The 9,331-nt window shown below is 33.5% G+C and overlaps 1 pseudogene; it reads left to right on the plus strand.

The window, feature by feature from the left end:
* The first annotated feature begins 6,254 nt into the window (after positions 1-6,254).
* LOC103266201 lies at positions 6,255-6,725 on the plus strand (annotated as a pseudogene).
* Positions 6,726-9,331: the final 2,606 nt, after the last annotated feature.

A 9,331-nucleotide genomic window follows, 5' to 3' on the forward strand; every position in this document is an offset into this window, starting at 1 on the left:
GACTTGCCTGCAGCTAGCAGAGTGCTTTTCATATAGTAGCTATTCAATAAATATTTCTTATATCAGTAAATATATTAATTGATACCACTATCAAAAATTTAGCAACATCTCCAATATTAGTGAAAGGCATTATCTTTTCTACCACATAAGTAAAGGTATATTATATGCAATCATAATATAAACATTTGCATCATAATTTTTGAACATTTAAAGTTTAATATCTTTTACATTCACTGACATGGTTATAACTTTTATAGTGCAGTAGAGATGTAAACTGAAGTGGATGGTAGACTGTATAACCACAAGTTGAAGGACCAGAGGAAAGACAAAACAATCAATATATAGAAATAGAGCAGATTCTTGGTAACTGATTATTATGCATTTGTGAAAGTTCACAGCATCCCAGAAGCAGAGAATATAAGAACTTTGAAGACAGGGACCATGTGCTATTTCACTTTGCACTTTCAGGTTTTATGTCAGTGACCAATACAAAGTAAAAGTGAAATAAATTTTTGTTAAAATGAAATTGAACAATTATAAAACTCAAGAAAACAAATGAACCATACAATAGAAACCACCCAAACATAGCCAATCACCCATAATCATTTTAGTTAAATACCAGTTAAACTCAATTTCTTTGTAGCCTTCTTTAGAAATTGAATCTCTCTAAACATTTTACATTTTTCTATAGCTTTAGCTTGAGAGAGATTGTTTTAGAGAAGTCTTGTGACAGCATAATAGAGGAAGAATGTCCAGTTTAAAGAACTTTAACTATAATATATATTTATTTTAATATTACTTCTAAAGAGCAGAATAAATTGACAAATGAGTAATTTTGTGTATATTTTAATAAAAGCAAAGTATAGTGTATATTTATTTTAACATTGCTAATTATAAATTAGCAGGATAGCTTGGTACTCATATAAAAACACATTATAAAATATTTGTATAGGTGTGTAAACACTCACTAGCATATGAAGGAAAAACAATAAAGAAATTTAAATTGGACCTTGATCACAGTTATATTATGAAGAATATTTGCTTTTAAACAAAACTATCACAAATTTCTTTAACTGATTCAACAGTCTTTGGCATTAGATGGGTCTCATATGAGTTTGAAATGTCAACAATATTTATGGCTGACTAATGCAGATATTAAATACAACTGAAGGCATATTATATTTTACTGATGAAAATTATTTTTACTAGAAATTAAATATATAACATTAAATTCAACTGTAAAAGAGCTATGCAACTTCTGTACTTAACTTAGACAAAGTTTATTTATCAAGAAAAACGTTTTATGTAGACAATGTATAATCAGTGGTTTATTAAATAGGCATGTGTTTATGTTAAGATAATAATCATATGTGATTTATTGTATCTGCTGCCACAAAAGTTGTCCAAATGATCACTCGACTAAAACAAGATGAAAGAGCAAAGGGTAAACAAGGCTTCTTTCAGGCTTTTATGTCTTTATTCAGAATTATTGTTCTTTTGTTATTTGTATCAACTACATACTCTTTCCTTTCTGAGTCAGCTTCACTCTTTTTTTTTTTTTTTTTTGAGTTGAAGTCTCACTCTGTCACCCAGACTGGAGTGCAGTGGCTGCTCCCGGCCACTGCAACCTCAACCTGCTGGGCTCTGGCGATCCTTCCGCCTCAGCCTTCCAAGTAGCTGGAGCTACAGGCACGTGCTACCACGCCCGGCTAATTTTTAATTTATTGTAGAGATGAGATCTCGGCAAGTTGCCCAGGCGGGTCTCCAACGCGCGGGCTCAGACAATCCACTCACTTCGGCCTCCCAAAGCGCTTAGGATTACAGGTTGAGCCAACGTGCCTGGCCGGTCAGCTTCATTCTTAAAGTGGTTTCCCTAAATGAGTCTAATGGTTTCAGCAGATTCAGTTACATATTACATCATGAAGAAAGAAACCTTTATTTCAATATTCTCACTCAATTTTGTGAAATTCAATATATTAAAACTAAATAGGTATCATTTTCTGTGGTCAAGCCATTATCACCACACACCACCTTTTCGCTGCTTGCATTGTGTCAGCCAGTCAATGGTGACAGGAGACATGAAATCATCCCAAATGGTTTGAAGCTTAGGTAGTATCCATGCCCATTCAAACCGTGTGCTACAAAATTGATGGAGAGTTGGAGAACCTCCACTACAGCACTTATAAGTAATGAAGAAATGATGACAATTGAAAGTCTAGTGTGAAATATGTGTGTGAAATGTGTGCGTGTGCATGTGTGTGTGTATGCAGTCACTTAATGAGAGACATTATATAAAGCAAGCTTCAGTGAGGAACATTGCCAAGCCATTGTATTTATGGTTGATTAAGTATATATTCTGTGTGTCTAGATTCATATTTTTGCCTTGGATGTAGTAGTGGTTGAATAATACCTGAAGATAATGATAATCTATTAGTAAGTAGAGGAGCAATTTTTTTGGAGGAAGGATTTTCAAGATACCAGAAAACATCACTTTTTTGAATACGCTTCCTAATGCTAATGCTTACTCTTATTGTAGAGTAAGCATTTCACTTTTTTGTTTTGTTTTGTTTAAGTTTAATATCTTACTGCCATTACAATGAGATTTCTAATATGACTTCTCCTGGTCAAAAATTATGTGAAAGTCATAAGAGAAAAACCACAATATGAATATTATTCCATATATTCTGGTGATATATGTTTCCATTCATTACCTTATAGGCAATTTACTTCCGTTTTTCATCCTCAGTATTTTCTTTCATTACCAAATTCATGCTCTATAATTCTAGTCTCATTGTTTTATCACAGAAAATTTCATTCCAAAGAAAATATTATTTTTTATAAATCTTACACATAAAAAGCCACAATTTTTAGAACTGAAGTTGATATAAATAATGATGAGCTATATTGTAGTTAGCAGTAGTGTAAGAAGATGATAAGCACTATATTACCTGAGTAAGCTGATTTTGTAATCCAAACTGTTTAATTTAAAATATGTGTGTGTGTGTGTGTGTGTGTGTGTGTGTGTGTGTGTGTGTGTAATCAGGAACATATACCCATTAATCTTTCTTTTATGTTTACTTTCTTTGATAAATCTAACCATTTAACTGACTAATGAATTACTATAAAAGGAATTATTAGTTTAGAGTTGTGAGTATATCATTGAAAATGGTAACAAAATTCAAATATTTAAATAATAATAATTGTTAATTAATTTATTCATAGTTTTTTATTTGGTTGTACACATGATTTACTAAACTTATGTTTCCTTTGTAATAAAACCTCATTGTGGCTTATTGATTTTAGGCATCTAAGGAAAGCTCTATGGATTATTAGCTGATTACAAAGATAACTTAGCGGAACATTAAACTACTCAATCACAGACTTCAGTGGCCACAAGTGACAAAATACATAGATGTTTTTATTCTTTATATAGACAAGGTTTTGCTGGTATTAAAATTACTTTTGTATTTTCTGAGTCAGAGTTTCAACTAGAATCTCAAATTAGATTTTGGTGCTTTCTATAACGTTTCTATTATTTAAGTGATACGTGTATAAAATTAGTTAAGAAAATTGACAAAATAAACAAGGAATCAAAACTAATAACAAGAATAAAAGTCAAAACAATAACACTTGGGTGGTGGAAAATATTGTTTCCATTTGGCATACTCTATTATTATAAAAGTTCTTTTTTTTTTTTTTTTGAGTTGGAATCTCTCTGTCACCCAGGCTGGAGTGCACTGGCATGTTTGCAGCCACCACAGCTTTGACCTGCTGGGCTCCTGCGATTCTTCCACTCAGCCTTCCAAGTAGCCAGAACGACAGGCATGCGCTACCATGCCTGGCTAATTTTTGGATTTATTGTAGAGATGAGGTCTCACCGGGTGGCCTGGGCAGGTCTTGAATCCGCGGGCTCAGGCAATCCACTCACTTCGTCCTCCCAAAGCACTGGGATTACAGGATGAGCCACCGAGCCCAGCCAAAGTTCAGGTTTTTATGAGAAAACTGAGAAACTCAAAGAAGCAAGAAGTATAACAAATACACAAAAGGAGAGAAAAACAAAGCAAAATAAAACAGAACAGTCAGTAGAAAATGTCTCCAAGGAAGATCAAGCATTTGACTTTCTTAGAAAGACTATAGACTATTTATATATATTTAAAGAGCTTAAAAAACCCTCATTTTTGAAAAAATAAAAAGAAAGTAAAGAATAGTGCCACCCCAAATAAATAATATTAATAAATGCATAGACATTATTTTAGAAATAATTAAATAGAATTTCTGGAGTTGTAAAACACAGTAACTAAATTAAAAAATATCAGCAAAGGAACTCAAATATAATTTAAGCAACCAAAAGAATTAGCAAACTTGAAGATTGGTTAGTTGATATTGTTCAGTCTGGAGGAAGAGAAAAAAAAAAATGAGGCAATGAATAGTGCCTTCGATATCTGCGGAACACCATTAAGTACATGAAGTCAATTGAGGAATAAGAAGCATAAAGAGTAAAAATGCAAAAAAAAAAAGTAAATAAAATTTTTTGTAGAAACAATAGTCAAAAAAATTCCAATCTGATGAAACAATAAACCTGTTTATATAGATTTTGAAGAGCAAAAAAGACTTCAAACATTCCAAAATAGCAGATGTAAGTCTTAAATTTTAAGTACAATTGTGTCTCACCACAGTGGATTGATTCCAGGACACTCCCATATGCTAAATCCTCAGAACCCTTCTATAAAATTCTTAGTATTTGTGTATAGTCCTTGCAAATCCTTTTGCATATTTTAAATCATTTCTAGATTAATTATAGTACCTAATACAATCTACATGCTATGTAAATAGTTGTTAAACTGTATTTTTATTTGCATTATTTTTATTGTTTTATAAATATTTGGTCCACAATTAGTTGATTTGTGAATGCAGCACTCATAGATATGGAAGGTCAACTGCAATACCTTAAATATACATAAACTAAACACTCCAACTAGAGGGCAGAGAGTGGTAGAATGGATTTAAAATACAGTATAACTCAACTATACTCAACTATGTCTACAAAAGGCACACATAGCATGTAAAAATCTCACAGTGTAAAATCAAGGAAAGGAATCAAAAGATATACTATGCAAATGGTTATGAAAATAAAGTTACAGTAGTTATAATATTTTTAAAATTATATTTTAAGATAAAATTATTAATAGGGATAAAGAAAAAAATGTAATGATCAAAAGTTAAGTCCATGAAAAGATAAACAACTATAAATATATGTGCATTTAATGACTGAGATCCAAAATGCAGGAAGCAAAAATTGGCAGAATTAAATGGATAAATATTTATTTTAACAATAATAATTGAAGACTTGAATAATCATCTTGAAATAATAGATAGGATAAGACAGAAGACCAATAAGGAAATAGAAGAGTTAAATTAATTATAACTAAAAAATGTATAGAACACTTCAAACAAACACAAAAGAATGCACAGTCTTCTCAAGTAAACATAAAACATTCTATAGACTAGAACATATGCTTTGCCAAAAAAATAAGATACCTAAATAAATTATAAAAAGGATTTGTTACATAAAATGAAAAAGTTTAGAGTACAGAAAACAATCAACAGAGTGAGGGGATGATCCACAGATTAAGAGAAAATATTTGCAAATCTTATATCTGATAAGGGGCTAAAATCCAAACATATATAATAAACTCAAACAAGAAAGAAATACTAAATAATAATAACAATTGTAATACTAATAAGAAGAAGATGAAGAAGGAGAAGAAGATTAAAATTGAAGAAAAGACACACCTTTCTCAAAAGAAGACATCTAAATGGCCAACAAAGATATTTTTAAAAAGTTCAACATCTCTAATCAAAATATTGCAAATTAAAATATTGCAAAAGAAATGCAGCCTCTCTTAGAATGGTCATTGTCAAAAAGACAAAGGATAACAAGTGTTGGTGAGGAGGTGGAGTAAAGGGAACTCATAAACACTGTTAGAGGGAATATAAATTATCACAGTCATTTTAGAAAACAGTATGATATTTTCTCAAAAAAACAAAAAAACAAAAAACCCTAAATGTAGGATTACAATATGATTCAGCAATCTCATTTCTGGGTCTATATCCAAAGATATTGAAATTGGGATGTTGAAGATATATCTCCACATCTGTCTTAGTTGCAGTATTAAGCACAGTCATCAAGATATGGAAGCAAGCCGTATTCATCAATGGATGAATGGATTAAAGAAAATACGGCGGCCGTAGCGATGCTGATGCACAAGAAGAATCGCACTGCCATCTATGAACTCCTTTTTAAGGAGGGAGTAATGGTGGCCAAGAAGGACGTCCATATGCCTAAGCACCCAGAGCTGGCCGACAAGAATGTGCCCAACCTGAAGGCCATGCAGTCTCTCAAGTCTTGAGGCTACGTGAAGGAACAGTTTGCCTGGAGACACAACCAATGAGGGTATCCAGTATCTACGTGATTACTTCCATCTCCCCTGCGATTGTGCCAACCATGCTGCGCACAGTGGTCCAGAGACTGGCAGACCTCGACCCAAAGGTCTGGAGGGTTAACAACCTGCAAGACTTACAAGAGGAGAAGCTGACAGAGACACTACAGACGGAGTGCTGTGCCCCCTGGTGCTGAGAAGAAAGCTGTAGCTGGGGCTGGGTCAGCAACTGAATTCCAGTGCAGAGGCAAATTTGGTTGTGGATACGGTCAGTCACCTCAGTAAAACTGGAGGAGATTATTTTGTGTGAAATAAACTTGCAACCAGAAAAACTTAAAAAAATAAGGAAAGAAAATATGGCATATGTACACAAAGAAACATTAAGCAACCTTAGCAAAGAAGAAAATTCTATCATCTACATAACATGGGTGGATCTGGAGGACATAATGCTAAGTGAAATAAACCAGGCATAGAAATTACTCTGCAATCTTACTTATATGTAAAATCAAAAAATATGGATTTCATAGAACAGAGGAGAATGGTTACCAGAGGTTGGGATGGGAAGCAGGAAGAATGGAAAAAAAGGAAGACATCGATCAAAAGGTACACAGTTTCAGTTAGCTGGAGAAATATGTTTTAGTAATCTATTGCACTCATGGTGACCACAATTAATAATAATGCATTGTACATTTTAAAATTGCTCAAATTATTGATTTTTGACATTCTCATCAAAAAGCGTAAGTTGGTGAGATGAGGGATTTATTAATTGGCTTGATTAACCTGATCTATAATGCATTCAGAGATTAAAACATCACGCTATACTCCCAAAACATACATGATTATTGTTTGTCAGTTATGAATAAATAAATAAGTGAAACACTAAAATACATGTCTCTGACTTCAGTGAATTGTCATTGGAAATCAATAGAAGGAAATATGAAAAATTCACAAAGATGTGAAAATAAACAAAATACCTTTAGATGTCATAACAGTTTAGCAAGAAATCAGAAGCGAAATTAGAAAATACTTTGAGATGAAGAAAAATGAAAACATAACACACTAACACTTATGAGATAAAACTAAAATGTATGGCTGAAAGTACTTATATTAATAAAAATATCTCACATCAATAATATAATGTTTTACCTTAAAAAGCTAAAAAAAAAAAAGGGAACCAGGAAAACTACATTTAAAGTGAGCAGAAAAAAAAAAAGGAAATAACTATTTGAGCAAAAGCTGATGAAAATGTCAATAGAAAAGCAATATGTAAAATTAGCAATGTCAGAAGTCGGCTATTTTAAAGGATCAACACAAATTGATATACATTTAGTTACAATTACCAAGAGTAAAAGAAAGGAGACTTAAATTACAAAAATGGAAACAAAAGCATGGCCATTACCATTGAATTTACAAAAATATAAAAGTATATAAGAAAATACTATAAATAATCCAACAAATTAGATAACTAGATGAAAGACCTTGTGAGACATCTATTGCTAATGTTGAGAGTATACCATTATAAAGTTAATATAAAAAAGACTGTGCTACTGGCACAGAATAGAAATATAGATAAAGAAAATAGAATTTATAGCTCATAAATAAACTTGTACTTTTATGGTTAATTGATTTTTAACAAAGGTGTCAAGATAATTCAATGGGGGAAATAATAGTACTTTTAACAGATGGTTCTGGGACAAAGGGATATCCACGTGCAAAAACATTAGAGTAGATGACTTTGTCTTCCACTATATATTAAAATTAACTCAAAATAGATATTAAATGTAGATATAAGAACTGAAACTACCAAATTCCTAGAAGCAAATACATGAGTAAATCTTCATGATCTTGGATTGGGTTAAGATTTCTTTGATGTAAAGAAAAGCACAAGTAAAATGAAAATATATAAATTGATCTTCATTTTAAAAAGTTCTTCAAAGGGCACGATGACAAAAATGAAAAAGACATTCCACAAAATGGGAGAAAATATTTGAAATTACATATCTGGAAAAGGTTTAGTATTCTTTTAAATATAAAAGGAACTTCTACAATCTACCATAACGTGACAACCACATTTAAAAACTGGTAAAAGATCCGAAGAGATATTTCTCCAAAGTAGATACACAAAATGATATATATTATAAATTGGGAAGCTCCAGGCCAGGCTCCTTACTGAGCCTCCCCGGGAGCAGTCTGGGTGGACCCTGCAGACAACACATCCTATCACCTGGGAGCTAGGGGTCATTGTCCAATCCCCTATCAGACACCTTCCCTCCTTCTTGTTATGTGCATCCCTCAGAAAAGTCACTTCGCGATCACCTGGGAGCTGCCAGGCACATCCCAGGGGTCACCCAGTGTCAGCCTCCATGTCCCTCCCCTCCCAGGAGAGCACAGGTGGAGCCGAGTGGCAGGTGGACTACCCAACCCTTCGAGGCAGCAACTATGGAGACACCTGCTGGAACTGCTGGAGTTGCTCTGGCAGATGCAGGGACTTCCCTCAGGACCCATTTGCCGAGCTGTGCACTCATGGCTGTGCAGCTTGGGGCCATGGTTGACCCTCTCTGAACCTTCTTCCTGTCTGGGCTTGTCCTTTCATTGACCAATAAAAGGATTTGCCTGGACCAGCCTTTGCCACAGTCACCCCAGGGCTGTGCTCTCTCAGCACTGCCCTTCTGAGCACACATCTGTCCCTCTGAAATGTCCTCCTGGTGGCTTCACTGAAGGTCCACATTGTAAGGACAGAGGCTGCAACTTTCTTGTCCACTGAGAACACAATTTGTGCTCAATAAATAATGGCCAACTGACCAGCGTCACAGTAAAATGTGAAAGGGCTTTGGAACGATGTGTACAATGTTCTTTAACATATCAAAGTTTGAAAATATGTTTTTCCTGCT

This window comes from Carlito syrichta, unplaced genomic scaffold (assembly GCF_000164805.1).
Source record: "Carlito syrichta isolate Samal-C Ts95f unplaced genomic scaffold, Tarsius_syrichta-2.0.1 Scaffold307072, whole genome shotgun sequence".
NCBI classification, from domain to species: Eukaryota; Metazoa; Chordata; class Mammalia; order Primates; family Tarsiidae; genus Carlito; species Carlito syrichta.